The 17,419-nt window shown below is 49.2% G+C and overlaps 1 protein-coding gene across 4 annotated transcripts in view; it reads right to left on the bottom strand.

The window, feature by feature from the left end:
- Nucleotides 1-17,419, bottom strand: part of Zbtb7c (zinc finger and BTB domain containing 7C) — a 323,617-nt gene that overhangs the window by 15,426 nt on the left and 290,772 nt on the right.

Below are 17,419 nucleotides of genomic sequence, written 5' to 3'. Positions count from 1 at the left end.
GGTTTTCTTTAAGGGTGGCTCCTGGTAGGTTGACCGTGCTCTAGTGGATCGCCCCACACCCACAAGTTTATGTAGGTGAGCAACAGTGAAGGATAGGAGGCTCAGAGCCCTGCGATAAATTAGACTTGGTAGGTTATTTTTAAAAAGGAAGCGGGAGGGGTTGGGGATTTAGCTCAGTGGTAGAGCGCTTGCCTGGGAAGCGCAAGGCCCTGGGTTCGGTCCCCAGCTCCAGAAAACAAAACAAAACAAAACAAAAAAAAAAAAAAAAAGGAAGCGGGAGCTAGAAAGTGATCCAAGAAGACTTAGGAGAAGGGATGGAGGACGTAGGATAAAAATGTATTGTTGTGCATGTATGCAATTCTCAAAGAACAAAAACACTATATTAAAAGTAACTAATAAATTGACTATAAGGAGATTGGCCGAGAGAAACAAAGAGATATCAGTAATAGGGGCGGGACAACCACAGCACTCTGCCTTTGGGACCCCAGACATTTGAACACAGCCTTGCCTGCCACTCATGAGGCATTTGTTTTTAAAAGCATTCTGGTCACATTTTCCATTTTTACTGTGAACCTCATTCGATGGGATTTGAGAGTCACACAGCTAGAAAACAGTAGAGTGCCACTGTTTCCTGATCTGCCGTGGCTGCCGTGGTAGTGTGACCTGGGGGACAGTTCTGTTACCATGCTGGGCAACGCAAGTGTCTCCCAGAGTGATGCTCAGCTCAGCAAACCTAAGCATGATGTTGTCCCTCTGTCAATCTCCTGGGCTGATGGCCCAGCCAGCAGGTTTCCTCCACCACACCCTGTCCCCGGTTCCTAGCTCCTCCATGCCCAGCCCTGGAGCATGGCAGCCACCTGGTGGGATTAGTGGCTGTGAGGGCACATGAGTGCTATGCAGGGGCAGGTGGAGTGGAGGTTTCCTCTGTAGACCCAGGAATTGGACAGTGGCTCTGCCCTACATAGTTTTCAGGCACTGAAGTCAGTGGTGGGCTGGAGGCTGAGGAGTCATGGCTCAGGCCATTTGTTCTGGGTGTGCCTCACCCTGGCTTTGGAAGATTCCTCAAGCAGAATGGCTACACCCCTTAGCCCCAGGATGCCCCTAAGCCTCGGATGCCCCAGAGGCTGGGGCCAGACATGTAGGCTGGGAGGCTGGGCAGAGCTACTTCAGCTTCTCTTCTGTGCCCCACCTGTTGCAAGCACCCTGGGCAGAGTGCCTACGCCGGCTGAAGCCAGCCATACCTGCTCTGCCACCTTGCCAGGACATGCCTAGAGCCCACGGCCCACAGCTCAGCTGGGTCTGTGCAGCCCCTGGGCTTCAGAGTCATCACATTTCTTTAGAAGCCCTCCCCACTGCATACTGTGCAACCTCCCTTTCTCCCTTGCCATGCCAGAGCTACAGGGGAGGTGAGATGCAGGAATCAGGTACTTCTGGGTTCTCCTTCCAACCACAGGCAGGTTTCACATGAAGGCCTTTGGTTTCCCTCCTGTGATAGGCACCTAGTTCTCACTTCACGTTCCGCTGACCCCAAAGTGAAGGATTGTTGAGACTCACACAAGAGAATTGCCTCACGGCCCTACTTCCTGTGGATTTTCCTAGGGCCTCTTAGATAGAGGATTTGGCTAGAGTACATGATGAGATGTGTACGTCCCTGCAATCCTTGCACTTGGGAGGTAGAGGCAAAAGGATCTCCAGTTCCAGGCCAGTTTGCACTGTGAGTTCAAGCCAGCGAGCAATCCTGCCTCAAAAAGAGAAATGGAGGCAGAGATAGAGACAGAGGTGACAGTGACTGAGGAGACAGACGCACAGAAGGTCTCACTCATGGCACTCACCGAACGCCGGAGATCACAAGCCTCTGCCCTGGACTCTGCCCACTGTATCGAGCTGTACCTTCTGTCAGTTCACTCCCCACCATCATCACCCACTGTTCTGCCTCCCCATCTACTCCATACTTGTCTTGCCTCCTCGGATCAAGTGTGCCCCTTTTGTTATTTCTTCAACTCTTAGCGAGTACAGGCAGGGGAGGGTGGAGAGGATGACTCTTCTCTTTGAAGAAAAGTTACACCTCTTTTTCTTTTCATTCGAATAAAGAACTCATTACTTCCGTTTATTACAGGCCATTGCTGGAGCCAGAGAACTCCTTGGGAGGCTTTTAAAACCGTATCACGTCACAGAAAATCTAGATGATGAAATACACCACCGGCATCTATAGACAGTTCCAAGTCATCCTGGTGGTGTGACACCGACCAATCCCAGGGCACTTCACTGTCTGTTCTGGAGGGCACATGCAGCTGTCCCGATGACTGGTCCTAGGAGCCACCACTCCTTTGTGCCATCTCCATCCCATGCTTCAGGTTTCCAGTGTGGAGGACAAGGGACTTCACAAGGGTGTCACAGCCAGAGCTGAGAAAGTCAGAGAGCATGAGGGGGTGAGGCTGAAGGTCCAGGTGTGCACTCAGTGGAAAGAGGTCCAATCCCTCTTGAGAAGGGACCATAGTTAAATAGATCTGCTCTGCGATAGATTAATGCTGTGACCCTGGACCAGACAAGTCTCTTTCGGAGCTCCAGTGTTTTCTCTTCTAGTCTAGGAGGTTGTGAGGTCTGGTGGTTCTGTGGCGCCCTCCAGATAACCCGCCATTTTGTTTACGTGACGGGTCCTTTCATTCCCAAGTCATGACTAGCTCAACGTTGGATGTCGGGGCGATGGTGGTAGTGAGATGTTTCTTGTTACCATGGCTATCTTTATTCAAACGGGGCAGTGAGGACAAGCTGGGTCTTGACAAGCAGTGCGGCTCAGCATTTCTTGTGCGGCCAGGATGCCTCTCCATGCTGGTGCTTTAGCTGGTAGGGGCTCCACCAGGGAACCGCATCAAAGGCATGAAGCCTTCAGGAAGCCAGGGCTTGGGACAGGGGAACAGAACATTCTGGAAGGGAGGAAAGCAGGCTCAAGGTGAGGCACAGAGGCAAAGCTCGCATTGCACATGCGCATATATGGACAGGAACAGTGTTAGGCACAGCGGCAGAGCTAGCATTGCGCATGCGCACATGCAGAGAGGACCATCGAGTGTTAGGCAAGGCAGAGCAAGCGCTGCACATGCGCACATGCGGACAGGAACAGTGAGTGTTAGGCTCAGAAGCAGAAGGCGGATGAGCTTAGGAACATACAGGCCAGGACGGAAGACTTCATATAATATCATGCTACGATAGCCGGAGTCAGGGTTTGAAAGGGAGGCAGGGGATGAGGGGACCCTCCAAACAAGGGGCTCTGTTTAAGAGGCCACACGAGGTTCAGGAATAGGAGGGATGAGGCTGGCACTGTACTGCATTTGGGGAAGGGATGGGCAACAGGCAGGCTGGAGGAGGGAAGGGCAGCCAAACCCTGAGGAGAGCCTCCGTGCCCGCCCGGGCAGCTGCTCCCATTACTCACAACCTTTCCTGCCCTTCCCTTGCCCCAGACCTCATGCAGGATCTGGTGAGGGAGGGCCCTGTCGGTGGCAACAGCTGTGGGAGGAAGGAGACCAGAATCATGGGCCCAGCCTGCCACAGGTGTGCAGTGTCTCGGTTACGCCCCAGCTCTTGAAAAACACTTCGGTCTCCTTGCTATTGTCGTCTCCATTTTGAGAGAAGGGCAGCTGGAGCGGCAAGGCTGGAGGGTCAGGAGATCTAACGCGGCCTGCGTTTTCCAAAGGAAGTGAAACCTCAGATTTGCCTCCAAACTTGCATTTTTCTTCTAAGCAAATGTCCTCTACCGCGAGAGCCGCCTAGTATTTGGCTGGGAAAGAACATACTGGAAGCTTGCAATTTCCAGGCTTAATTGCACAGTTACGTGTAATATTATTATATAGAACTTTTATTGCCCTGAGAAGTCCAAGTATTTCCTTTTCCTATTTATACTCAGGCCCAGGCTCTCCCGGCCTGTAATTTCTACCTTGCCCACTGAGGGCTATTTGGTGCTAGGAACCCTTTCTAAAGAGAGAGCAGTAAGATTGGGAGCTGGACACTCTACTGTCTCAAGCAACTCCTGTCACTGGCCCGTTCCATTATCACTACCCAGGGACTGATCTGGGGGACCGCTAAGATGTGGGTGCTCTATAAAATATCCAACCCTTGTTCATTCAGCAGGGGAAGCTGACCCAGAGCAAAATATTACAGACCAATAGGAGGCAATAAGAAAGCCAGGTAGGCACAGCCTGGAATCAGTGATGAGTCACAGAGAGGAATCATCTCAGTGGGTTCCTTCGGTCACGGTCAGGGAGATGCATGGCAGCAAGTTCAGTGCTCAGCTGAATGCCCGATGCGGTCTTCTCTCTGCTAATATTTGCCTGTAGCTGCAGAGGTCCAGCAACAAGGCCTGGACTCTAGAAAGCTACTATCATGGAGGAACACATACATTCCCACCCCATTCCCCGCCACTGCCAACCCATTCTCTCTGAGAATTTCGATCCTCAAACAGTCATAAATCACGGCGAAAATATTCTCCAGGCATGGAATTTTCCCCAATCCACCCTTCTCGAGGAGACCAGCCAGATCCAACCCATGAATTAGAGTCAGTGCAGAGTTTCCTCTCACCGGGGCAGCGGCTTCCCCGTGATGTCTCCAAAAATCAGAAATGTTGAAGAAGAAGAAGAAGAAGAAGAAGAAGAAGAAGAAGAAGAAGAAGAAGAAGAAGAAGAAGAAGAAGAAGAAGAAGAAGAAGAAGAAGAAGAAGAAGAAGAGATTACAGAGTTAGAACAGAGCTGGCCAACCAATACTCGCAGATGTGACTGGGTCCTCTCCTATGCTGAGCGTAGGTAGGCACACACATGCATTAGACAACTCCTCACTTGGTACCAGAACCAGAAACAATCCCCAGGTCAAAAGAAATATGTAGGGGCCATAGAAAGTTCCAAATGCAACTGGAGCACTTTGAAAAGATTTGCTTAGTGAATGGAAAGACATCCTAATCTCGGATAGCCAAATCACCCTAAACCATTTCTCGAGTGCAATATGATCCTAACAAGGACATCAGTAAGGACTTCTGCTGAAGTCTGGATGCTTTTTTAATGAACTTTCTAACGCATTTAAGGAAGCCAAGAAGTTTTTTGAAACAGATGTTTGGTAGGAAAAGGTATACCAGACTGTCCCAGAGGAGCCACCAGGTAGAAAAGAACAGGAACAACAGAACACCAGAAAAGCACGTATCAACATATATCCATATGTGTAAGAATAAAGCATGCTGCAAAGGCAGAACTTCAAATTGTGCTTTAACATGGATTTAACATGAAGTATACGAAAACAGATACCCTTCAAATGTGGGGGGATCCTCGGCATCACTCAGTCTCAGGGAGCAAAAGGAAACGCTTGGGGCCACAGAGACAGACAGCCCAGTGCTTTGAGCACACGCAGAGGACCTAGTATTCTGTTCCCAGCAGTATGTCTGGCCTTACAACTGCCTGTAATTCAAGCTCCGAGGATCGGATGGCCTCTTCTGACCTTTTCGGGTACCTGTACACCTGTGATGCACACAGACACATGAACAGACGGACAGACTCGGGCACACACACGAGACAAATATAGACATAGACACACAGACATGCACATACACACAGACACACACACACACAAATACAGACACAGAGACATACACAGACATGCACACACACATACATACACAGAGACATACAAAGACACGCACACACACAAATACAGACACAGAGACACACAGACATGCACACACACACATACACAGAGACATACACAGACATGCATGCACACACACACAAATACAGACACACACAAACACATACAGACAAATACAGACACACACATACAAACACACATACACAGACATACATTGACACACACAAACACACACAAATACAGACACAGACACACACACACATACAAACACACATACACAGACACACATTGACACACACAAACACACAGAGACAAATACAGACACACATGCACACACACACAGACACACACACACTTGGATATTTTTACCAACTACAAAGCATAGTGCTCAGCCCACAGCTCACTCCCATGTTCAGCAAGATAAAGACGCTCATTTGTAGGTACTGACTTGTGAAGAGATGGCTTCTTCTGACTGCTTGTGGTGTTTGAGTGGGGTTAGAGGGGTGCCAGTAAGGGAACAAAATGCACATCCATGGCTATATATATATATATATATATATATATATATATATATATATATATATATATTTGGGTTTTAAAGCCATTAGTATTAAAGTTGTTGAGGAATTTAGATTCTCCTTTCACAAGCTGGTACGTCATCTTTAGAGGTTTGGTTTGGTTTTACTTCTGCAGCATTTGATCATTGTGGGTTCATTCGTCTTGCTTACTTGGTTTTGTTTGTCTGTCTTCCTGTTTGCTAACTGCAATGAATGACCTGGATATCTGCAGGTACCTGAGGAGATATCTGTGGTGAGACCCGGCTGTAGCCATCAGCGCATCCCGTTGGACACAACCTAGCAGAATATTAGCCCAGAAGCTGCCTATTACCCAAGCAACAGCCTTGTGGCTGGATAGGCTGGCCATGCAGATCTTGGTCCCCCCCCCAGCACAGGATTCCAGGCACGGGAGGGCAGTTTTTGCTTGTGCATTTATTACATAGCTATAAAGGACACGGTGACAGAGGAGCCATGAGGCAATTTTAACATCGTATGATCTTCAGGATCCCTGGAGGGCTTGGCTCTGAGAATGTTGCAGCGATGATGGCCTCAGTGCCTTCCAGTGACCTCCCTGTGGCATCTCTCTCTCTCTCTCTCTCTCTCTCTCTCTCTCTCTCTCTCTCTCTCACACACACACACACACACACACACACACACACACACTGTGGCTTATGACCGCACATTCACGATCTGCTTCATAGAGCAGCTACTGAGCTCTAAGGTTGAACTGGCTGTCCTGGATAGTGTCCCCTCTCTACTGCTTCCCAGGAGTCTCCTGAAGGCATTCCATTGTCTCAGTTTGTTCGGAACCTAGTCTCGATGCTATCTCTGTCTTTCTTTAAAGTAGGCCTCCGAACTGCCCCCCAAACACATCGTGTCCACTTTGCCCCTGCATGCCTGTTTCTTAGATTCACTTACTTCTTTTAGCTCCTCACCTATCTTAAAAAAAAAAAAAGATCTACGTTGTTATGCATATAAATGTTTGCCCCCATGTATGTATTAGCACCATATGCATGCACTGCCCACAGAGGCCAGAAGAGGGCGTCAGATCCCCAGAAGCTGGAGTTACTGATAGCTGTGAGTCACCATAGGGGTGCTGGGAACTGAACTTCTGTCCTCTGCGAGAGCAACACATACTCTGAACCGCTGAGACTCCAACCCCTCACTCCCCCTCTTGTCTTTCCCGTCTTGGCAAGGTTCAGTGTGAGTCAGTCAGCCCCCCTTCTTCCCCGACTCTTGTCGTCTCTAACCCAGGTGACTCTGTGTTAGGGTACCTAGCCTTTCTGGTGCCTGGTTACTTTTACCTCCAGATATTCCTGTTGTGTGTGGGCTCCTCCCGCAATGTATCTGGAACGGGCTGTGTGTCCCTGGAAAGGTAAAGGAGGGGAACTTCCATGGCTAGCTCATACAAGAACGGCCACATCTATTAGACTGCTTTTCCCTCTTGGAACTCTGTGTGGAGGAGAGCCTGTTCCAGGCCCAGTGACTGTATAACAAGAGAGAGAAGAACTGAGGCTTTCTACTATCCATAAACATCAACACTACAGCTATACAAAGGACTGGGCTCTCAAGACGGCTTGTCTTTCTGTCCCAACAGATGACTGTAGATGACTGAAGCCTCGGTCTCTAGATTGCAGCCTTGTCAGAGTCCTAAGCCAGAACTCCATAACTGAGCTGCTCCTGAACTCCTCACTATAAACACTTTCTGTTGTTTTAGGCGGCTAAAGCTTAGGGGCGATTTTGTTACACTGGAATAGCTAACAGCATACACTAGTTAACTCACCTCTGGGGAGCCAAGATGTCCGTTTCCTTCCTTGCCCGTTTAATATCCCACCTATGTTTTCGTGTGTTTAATCTTGCCTCTCTGAGAATACAGTAAAGACTTCTGTGCTTTGTGTACATTCTATGTCCCATCATGCTTAGGGGGAGCTGGGGGACATTCTCACTGACCTTCTAGCTTACTGTGTGTGGAAAGAAGGCAATCGAGTTCTCGAGAGAACCTGCCCGTGCCAGCACACGGGCTTGCGTGTCCCGTGCCCTCTGGGCATTGCTATGGCATGACTGAGGCTGCTAAATGTCCCCAAGCTGCAACCTTGATCTCCAGTGTGGTGACACTGCATTGGTGTAACCTGAGCATGAGGGCTTGAAGTGAGGTGACCTGGGGTACAGTTCTCTGAAGGAGTTAATGTAGATCTTGAGGGACCCTAGCTCATTCTTATGAAAGTGGGTTTTTCCAAAACTAAGAAAATGTGCCTGTCTCATATGTCTCTCTGACTTCCTGTCTCATCATGACTGTGCCCTACTAGGGTGCCATAATGTGATATAATCAGAGGGACTGACCAGAGCTGACCAAATGCTAGCACTAGGTTCTTGAAGCTCCAGGACTGTGAACTAAAAATAACCTCTTCTCTGTAAAGAACCCAGACTCAGGTATTTTATTACAGCAACAGAAGATGGACCAGAGCAGTATGTGAACAGTGTGCTGTGTTTGTTTACATGTAGGATACCTACACACTCACACCTAAGACACAAAACTCGCTGTCATGCCCAAGCCTGCTCACGTGAGAAGTTCCAAATAGCCTTGCATGCCGGGAGGAAGGAGAGGAGGACCTGGAGAGGGCTGCTATTATAACCAGTGCTTTCCATGATTTATTTACCCACTCCACACCCTTTCCAAAAATATTTCCTTTAAAACCAGAGTGACTAGCCCCCTTTCAACTTCTCCTGATGGTCAGTTCTAAATAGATGGTATGCTTAACCCCACACAACAATTTAGGAACTTAAGAATAAAAAAAAAAAAAAAAAGCGTTGGGCGTAGGGCTGCGGCAGCTTCTGGAAGGGCCCTGGCCCAACACCTCCTGAGCCACCTGGCCCATCCCTAGACACACCTCCTACACAGGCCTTCTACCTGAAGACAAAACACAAGAGGATGTGACCGCTCCTGCCTGGTCTCTGGTTCGTAAGCCTGTGGGAGATATTTCCAGGCTGTTGAACATGGGAGAAGGGAGGAGCGCTGTGTTGTTCGAAGCCTTCTGAACAGCTCAGGGCCAGCTCCGGCCGGGTGGGTGGAGGTGCCCAAGGATGCAATTAGTATGGAGCCCATCCTCTCCCACAAGACCATTTTGTCCCAGGGCAATAAAGCACCGGCTTATCCGCCCTCTGATTTGGGTTGGATGAGATGAATTTTTAGCTTTTGCTGGGGAGTCTTAGCCAGTGGGGAAGACAGCGGGGAGAGGGAGGGTGTCAGGACTACGCAAACATACTCCAGTCCTTCAGAGCAAGGGCAGAGGGAGTGCACTGCGCACGCGCACGGCTGGGGGGTGGTGGTGGCCCGGGTGTGTCCTCACGCATGCGCATGGCTGGGATCATCCGTTCTCACTTCAACCAAGCATGTTCTTTTTGCCCAATTAGCTACCCATTGTTGCCAGGTGGCGTCTTAAACATTAGTTGTCCCTCTCTCCTTAGCGCCTGGCTCCCAGGGCATCAACCTGCCCACCTGTTTGCTCGCCTCCTACTGGTTTTACTGATTGCCAGCAAGCCATTGTCTACCACTTTAACATTGCTCATTCTGTCCTGTCAGTTAAAATACAGCCGCTGCCACCACCTACGCCTAACCCTTGCTCACTCAATAAGACGTGCTCATGTTTCACCTCCTCCAGAAAGCCCCCCTGAACTAGGTGTCTATCCTTCAGCGCCCTTCTATCAAAAGCATGGGGCATACAGGAGAAGAGTGTGAAAAAAAAAAGTGTTTTCTCTGTGTCTGCGTCAAGACGGGGCACAGGCTGCTCCAGTATAGGACAGGGCCTGTGGCTTCTCCTTATAGCTACCAGTGTCTCTGAGCTGAGTCGCTGAGCACTTCGGGTTGTCCTCCCTGAAGTAGTCAAGCTCATCTCTGCCATAGTGAAGAGGGATGGGCTTGGGAGGATGAGGAATGAAGTAGGACGGCGAAGGTTTTGCCATTCCAAGAAGGCAACAGACATCAACGCACAGCATCTATCTGCTTACCTGAGGCAAAGGGAGTAACGTGCTAAACCCGTGGCAAACCAGATGCTTGCCATGCTAAACCAGATCATGTATTAAACATGGACTATAAATCTGCAGGGGGAAAAAACAGAAACCGCCAAAATTCTAATTCTCCCCATTAAACACTTTGTAAATCAGTAGAGAAAGGATTAGTTAGGAGCTTTTGGGGCTGGCCCAACAATGCTTCGACTTGGTGATAATTCCAAGGCAGCCACTGTGGAACATTCCACTTGGTTCCTCAGCACACTCTTTCCTTTATCCCGGGGGACAGGGGCCCAGACCTACCTAGAATGCCAGGACAGTGGGAGGCACGCCCACAGTCAGCTTCTCCTATATGCATGGACCTGTACTAGAGTTCAGCTTTGAAGTTAGTCAAGCAATAACAGTACAGGAGAATAATTATAACAATATGTTGTAATAAAGGTTATTGAATATGTTTGAATTATTCATTCCTGGATGTTTCTACTTAATATTTCAGAACAGTGGCTGACCCTGCGTTAACTACAGCCGCAGAGATGGAAACATCAGCATTATCGCCCTCTGAGATGTGACGGGACACCTCGGAAGGGGCTGGATGCCGTGGGAAGGCACAGAAGGATAGTCTTTTGAGGACCTACTATGTGCCAGGTAGTGATCCGATTCTTTCATGTTTATCTCAGTCCTCAGGCAAATTCTATGGGGTGAGGTTGCAAGAGTCTGTCACTGAAGCAGATCAGGGCCTGAGCCGTTCCAGGACTTCCACTGAAGGCAGCAGTGGTGGCGAGGACTGAGGAGGGTGACTGAAAACATCAGAGGGTGACCTGGCTGTATCAGGACTGGATGGGACCTTTCAGGGTTGAAGATGTGGAGGCTCGGAGAATGACAAGAGACATTTGCCTGGTTAAAGTAGAAAGTACTCCATTGCCGCCAGAATGCTCCTGCTGGCCTGGAAACCATACTGCTTACCCCAGGGCCTTGCTGTCCATCCTGCTCAGCTCCCTGTTGTGTGCCCAGGCAACAAGAGGCGGAAGAAATTGGGGTCTCTGCTTTCCAGTGCCTCAGAAAGAGCTCTAAAAACACCTCCTTCACCCCTAAGTAACCCCCTCCCCTTCTTGCTTGTCAAACCCAGAGGTAAGATCAAGCCTCCACATCCCCAGGACTCTCCTGGCTTGCATTTTGAACGTTTCCCGTTCCACAAATCTCCATTCGGGACAAGCTGTGACAGTCGGTCACCCAAGATGGTTTCTATCTTCTTGTCCACACCGCCCACCTTCTTGGCCTTTAAAGATGACATGCTCCCCCCGCCCCGCCCCGTGAAACACATTGGGGCTTTTGAAGCCCACACCCTTGGATTATTGCCTGCTCCATTGGATGCCAAAGAATTCCTGTCACCTGTATTGCTCAACTCTGGCACCTTTCCACCTTAGCTGTGAGGGGACAGTCCCCTGCCTGCCTCCAAGAGGACAAAGAAGGTAGGAGGTAGGAAGACAGAATGACTGAAATGGGGGGAGTGAGAAAGAGGAGGTGAACGAAAGGAAAGTATGGGGGGGTGAGCAGAGGTGGGGACAAGGAGAGAAAGCCAGAGCAACAATGCGGATGACCAACATGGATGATATATGGGTGCTGAGGCCTGGACTAGATGGGTCCCTAGGTGTTCTCTGTGGCTGTGGGGTTACTCAGTATTATCATTTTGGCCTTCTGGAGCTTATGCAGTGAAGGGTGAGGACCTTCACAGCAATCCTGAGGGACTCTTGTGTACCTCTGAGATTGTCCCTGGTCATTCGTGCATGTGGCACGATTTTAAGTGCTCCTTAATAAGGACGGTGACACTTGTGATATTGATCTCTGGCAATCCAGTCCTCTTAAGTAGGTCTTTCCGAGTCCTTGTCAACACAAGGTTGGGTAATTATCTTGGAAATTTGAGCAACGTAGCCAGGAAGATGAGAAGGTGGCCCAATCCCTTGGGAAGGAGAATCAGGGCTGGCTCTATCCATCCGTAGGTGGTGCTGGATGAGGTAACTGGAGGGCGTCTTTCTGAGCTTCAACCAACCAAACCTTCTAGCAGCCTGACTTGAGGTGACCCAGCCTGCCTTTTGGCCATTGGGAATTCCCACCGAGAGTGATTCCAACAGGACACCTAGCACTTGAGTTAATCTAGGATTTCTGGGTAGATCCAGAGTCAAATGTGAGAGTTCATCAGATCAATAACTTGTCTTCTTGGAGATCACAGTCATGTTATTAGCCACATGTAGGATCAGATAGAGAAGCTAGACCAGAGTCATGACAGTGCTCGCGCTCTCTCTCTCTCTCTCTCTCTCTCTCTCTCTCTCTCTCTCTCTCTCTCTCCCTCCCTCCCTCCCTCCCTCCCTCTCTCTCTCTCTCCCTTCCTCCCTCCCTCCCTCCCTCCCTCCCTCCCTCTCTCTCCCTCCCTCCCTCCCTCCCTCCCTCCCTCCCTCTCTCTCTCTCCCTCCCTCCCTCTCCCTCCCTCCCTCCCTCCCTCCCTCTCTCTCTCTCCCTCTCTCTCTCTCTCTCTCTCTCTCTCTCTCTCTCTCTCTCTCTCTCTCTCTGGAATGTAGGAGGACAGAGTGGACCCCTGACACCTAGTACTTCCACTTTATGGAAAATGGCAGGGGCCAGGCTAGCACCAAGAGGTGCAGACACAGTGAGATTCTCCTGACACGGTCCCTCCTACCCAAGTACTAGTCATGTCTTTCGGGTTGGAAGGGGTCTCAATGTGACAGCTTTAATGGTAGGAAGTCGTACTTAACCTCCCATCGAGGGATAGGCTTCTCCTACTCTCATTCCCCACAGTGAGCTCCCAAGCTCACCCCTGGGCAGCCATCATACATGGATACCAGGGCTGTGAATCTTTAGAACATCCACGGCCATATTCCAGCCTCCGTTGGCTACTGTGAACCGAACGAACAACTGAATTTCAGATCCCTGTCTGAAATACATACCCTGCCCCAAAGCAAGCCCTCCACAAGGGGCCCACATAGCTCTGTTTAACTCTGCATATTCTCGTCTCCTGCCTGGCTTTTGTGTGGTTTGAGATTTTCGTGGTTGTTATTTGCTTGTTTTGTTTTGTTTTTGTTTTTTTTTTAATGAGACAAGGCCCCATGTAGCTCTCTGGGGTTGAACTTGTAGTGAAGGATGGCCTTGAACTCTGATTGTTCTGCCCCCACCCCCCCACCCCCACCCCTGAAGTTCCAGATGGGCACTGTCAGGTCCTGGTGCGGTCGCTCCGTTCTGCCTCTCCTCCCACCTGCCACAGTGGGGTGACTCCCACCGCTTGGAGAATACTGGCTTGAAGCTGTGCTTGGCAAACTTTCCAGTCCTAAAACTCACAGGTAATGACCTTTTCATGGCACACAGGAGTCCAAGAGTTCTGGGGGCAGGGGACTGGAAAACTCGGCTGACAAGATTGCCAAGTGGGGGCAGTGTCTGCCATTGCCTGGGAAGCTCAGAAATGGACACTTTGAGGGGTAGAAACCTGTGAGCCTGACCTCATCCTGGCAGTTTGCAGCTTTCTAAGGTCACACGGGTATCCTGAAGCCTTCTCGGCTATACAGTATGGTCTCCCTCCATGGCTCCTAGAAAAGTTACCCTGTGTAAGGGCATGTTTGTTATCAGAGATGGGGAGAGAGTAGGACAGGGCCTCTCCCTGGGGTTATCTCTGGGTAAGACACTGTCAGCCATACCCTCTGTCCATGAACCCATAGCTCTCTTCTGGTTTGAGGCTTCTTGCCTCTAGCATGTGACATTGGTTCTTTACTTACTAGCTGGGTACCATCTTCTGACTGGGCCCAGCCATTGGCATCCATACCACATACCTCTAGGGGATTTATAAGTCCCCCCACAGGGCATCCCTGGGACCTATGCTCCACCATTGTGGTCCTACCTCTAAGGGCCAGCTCTTCCCATTGCCCATCTCATCCTGTCTCTTTAGATCAGTCTCTGGCCAATAGCATATCACTTACTGATGGGATGTCGACAGCCTTTGGGGATGTTAGGGGTAATGTGTTACAAACGAGACCAATAATCATAACTGGGCTTTGATTTAAAGAGAAAACTGACTTCACACATCATCTTTAATGCAGAGCAGGAGAGGAGTGTGTGAGATATGTGTAGATCATGGCATTAAGTGTGCAAACCAAGGCATAAATGAAGCAGCTACAAATTTATAGATGCCAGCAGGACCTAGATATTGATCCAGGGAGTTGGCAACAACAGTGAGGCCTCAAGTTCTTCGTTCCACTCAGAGAGAGAGAGAGAGAGAGAGAGAGAGAGAGAGAGAGACAGAGACAGAGACAGAGAGAGACACACACACACAGATAGAGAGAGAGACAGAGACAGAAACAGACAGAGAGACAGAGACAGAGACAGAGAGATAGAGAGAGACAGAGAGATAGAGATAGAGATAGAGATAGAGATAGAGAGAGAGAGAGAGAGAGAGAGAGAGAGAGAGAGAGTCAATTCATAGTCTCCCCTTGTTCCTAAGGGAGAAAAAGGCAATGATACAGCTTGGTGTCTGCGTGTCACATGGCTGAGAAAGGGTCCTCCTTCAGCCATGTGTGGGACAGGAAGGTGGCCACTAAGAGTTAACAGTCAGTTTAAAACCTAGGTCAGGGGTTAGAGAGATGGCTCAGCAATTAAGAGCACTGACTGTTCTTCCAGATGTCCTGAGTTCAATTCCCAGCAACCACATGGTGGCTCACAACCATATGTAATGTCCTCTTCTGGTGCATCTGAAGACGGCAACAGTGTACTCACATACATAAAATAAATAAATAAATCTTAAAAAAAAAAAACAAACCAAACGAAAACCCAGGTCAGTTCGCTGCCAAGATGCAGCACTTGGAAAGAGTGGCCTCCTACGTCATGGGTTCCTTCTGTGTGTGCAGGACTTAGGTTTTACCTTGAATGCCCATTCACAGTGGCAGAACTGGCTACGGGCCATCAGTGGGCTGCTCCTCCTACTCGGATGTCAAAGACTGTAGTGGTCAGTTTTCTGTATTAACTTGGCACCCAGGTATTTGGTTCAGTGCACACAGATGTTGCTGTAGAGTGTTTTTGTTTTTTGCTTTTTTTTTTTTTTTATAAAGACGAGATTACCATTTAGATTTAGCCAAGGAATAAACCTGGAGGGCCAGACATAACCTTCAAACACCTACAGAGAGGAGTTTTCTTTCTTTTCTTTACAAAGAAGCAAAAAAAAAAAAAATACACACAGAAAAAATTTTTTATCTTCAACAAATGTTGCTGGTCAAGCTGGGTCAGAATGATAACACAACCATGTACAGGACTCAACTCCAAAGGGATCATTCATCTCAACCTAAGACGGGCTACTCTGAGTCCTACGGATGATAGGTTTGAATTCCTAGGCACAGGGGAGAACTCGCTGAACAGGATCCCAGTGGCACAGGCGACAAAGCCCAACAGTAAATGGGACCTCCCAAAGCTAAACAGCTTCTGCACAGCAGAAACTACCATCACTCAGACAAAGACCTTCACGGACTATACGTCTGACAGAGAGTTAATATCTAGGATGTATAAAGAGCTACGAAACAAAAACGAATCCCCAGAACACAGAAATGACCCGGTTAAAAAGTAAAATGCAGAATTAAACAGAGTTCTCAAGAGGCAAAACAGTGGCGGAGGAACATTTCGCAAGATGTTCAACATCCTGGGCCATCAGGGAAAGAGAAATTAAGACCACTTCGAGACCTCACCGTTCGCCAGTCAGAATGGCCAATAAAACAAACGACAGCACGTGCTAGGCAGGATGCAGGGAAAGGGGAAACCTCCATTGCTGGTGGGAGTGCAAAGCAGTAGAGCCACTATGGAAGTCAGGGTGGCAGTTCCTCAAACAGGCGAGAACAGCTCTATCACCAGAGCCAGCTCTGCCGCTTGGATATACGCGAAGGACTCTACATTCTCCTACAGGGACACCTGCTCACCCTCGTTCATCGCTGCTCTATTCGTGATAGCCAGACAGTGGAAGCAGCATAGCTGTCCGTCAACGGGTGGAGAATGGAAATGCAGTACACTTACACTAGGGAATATTACTCGGCCGTTAACAAAAACGCAATTATGAAGTTTGCAGATAAACGAGTGGAGCTTGAAGCAACCATCGTGAGTGAGGTAATCCGGATGCAGAAGGACAAACATCGCATTCCTCTGACATGTAGACGAGACCTTCGAAGCTTTAGATGCGGGTGTTTTGTTTAGAATATCCACAGAGGTTAGAGATGGGGCCCATACTCTTCTGTTGTCTGACTAACTCTGTGCCCACACTGCTCCATTGTCAGTAGGCTTTTCCAGGTGTCTCTGTGGGTGGCACTCCTCTGGCTTGCCCAACTCTCTCCTGCCTCCATCAGCAAATGCCCTTCCCTTCCCTGTTGCCTCACCACTTAGCGCTGGGGCCAGGGGCTGCCACTGTCCTTGACTCTGTTCTTTCCTCTACTGGTTCTCATCACGACAGCAGCAGGATACCGTCAGCTCTAGAGCTCTCCCTATAGCAGTGCCAAGGCTGGTCACTTTCCTGCTCTGTCTCCTCCAGACTGAGGACAGCTTGGAGATGAGACATACAGTCAGAAGCCACGAGGACTCCCTGCCTGTGGTCAATGGAAGAACCAGGAAGTCAGCCATCTACTGTACCATCTACGGTTGGTAGTGCCACACGCGTGTCACTTCGAGCTGTACTCCTACCAGAGTGCAAGGTGCAAGGCTCCCAGCACAGGGAGAGCAGGGTCCTGGGAAAAGCTATGCATGGCCCTTGGCATGAGTAGGATGTAGGGGAACCTGCACCAGGGGCACAGGTCAGACAGAGGGCCCTGCTACACAGCAGGACCAGAGTTAACGGTGCTATTCTGTTTGCCAAAACAGCTAAAGAGATGGTTCCCAGTGTTTCCCCATAAAAATGATAAATGTTGAAGACGGACATTCTAAATATCTGATAGGATCATTCCCTAGAGTGTGCGTGACAGCGTATCCCATAAATTTGTGCAATCATATGTGGAACTAAAACTGAAAGAAAACTTCAAAAAGGGGGAGGTAGGGAGGGGAGACCCCGCCCCTCCCCCTCCCAGCTTCAAGTTCATCTCAAGTTTGCAATGCGAATTTAAATTTAACGTTTTGTGTGAACTATATAAAGCCAACAAATGTTCCTGCTCTTCCATAGCTTTATTGCAGGCTTGGTAATATGTTTGAGTAAACCCTTTCTCTTGAAATAACAACAA

Source organism: Rattus norvegicus, chromosome 18, assembly GCF_021556685.1.
Source record: "Rattus norvegicus strain SHRSP/BbbUtx chromosome 18, alternate assembly SHRSP_T2T, whole genome shotgun sequence".
NCBI lineage: Eukaryota > Metazoa > Chordata > Mammalia > Rodentia > Muridae > Rattus > Rattus norvegicus.
Note: the sequence above shows the minus strand (reverse complement) of the source record. Positions and strands in the feature narration are given on the sequence as shown.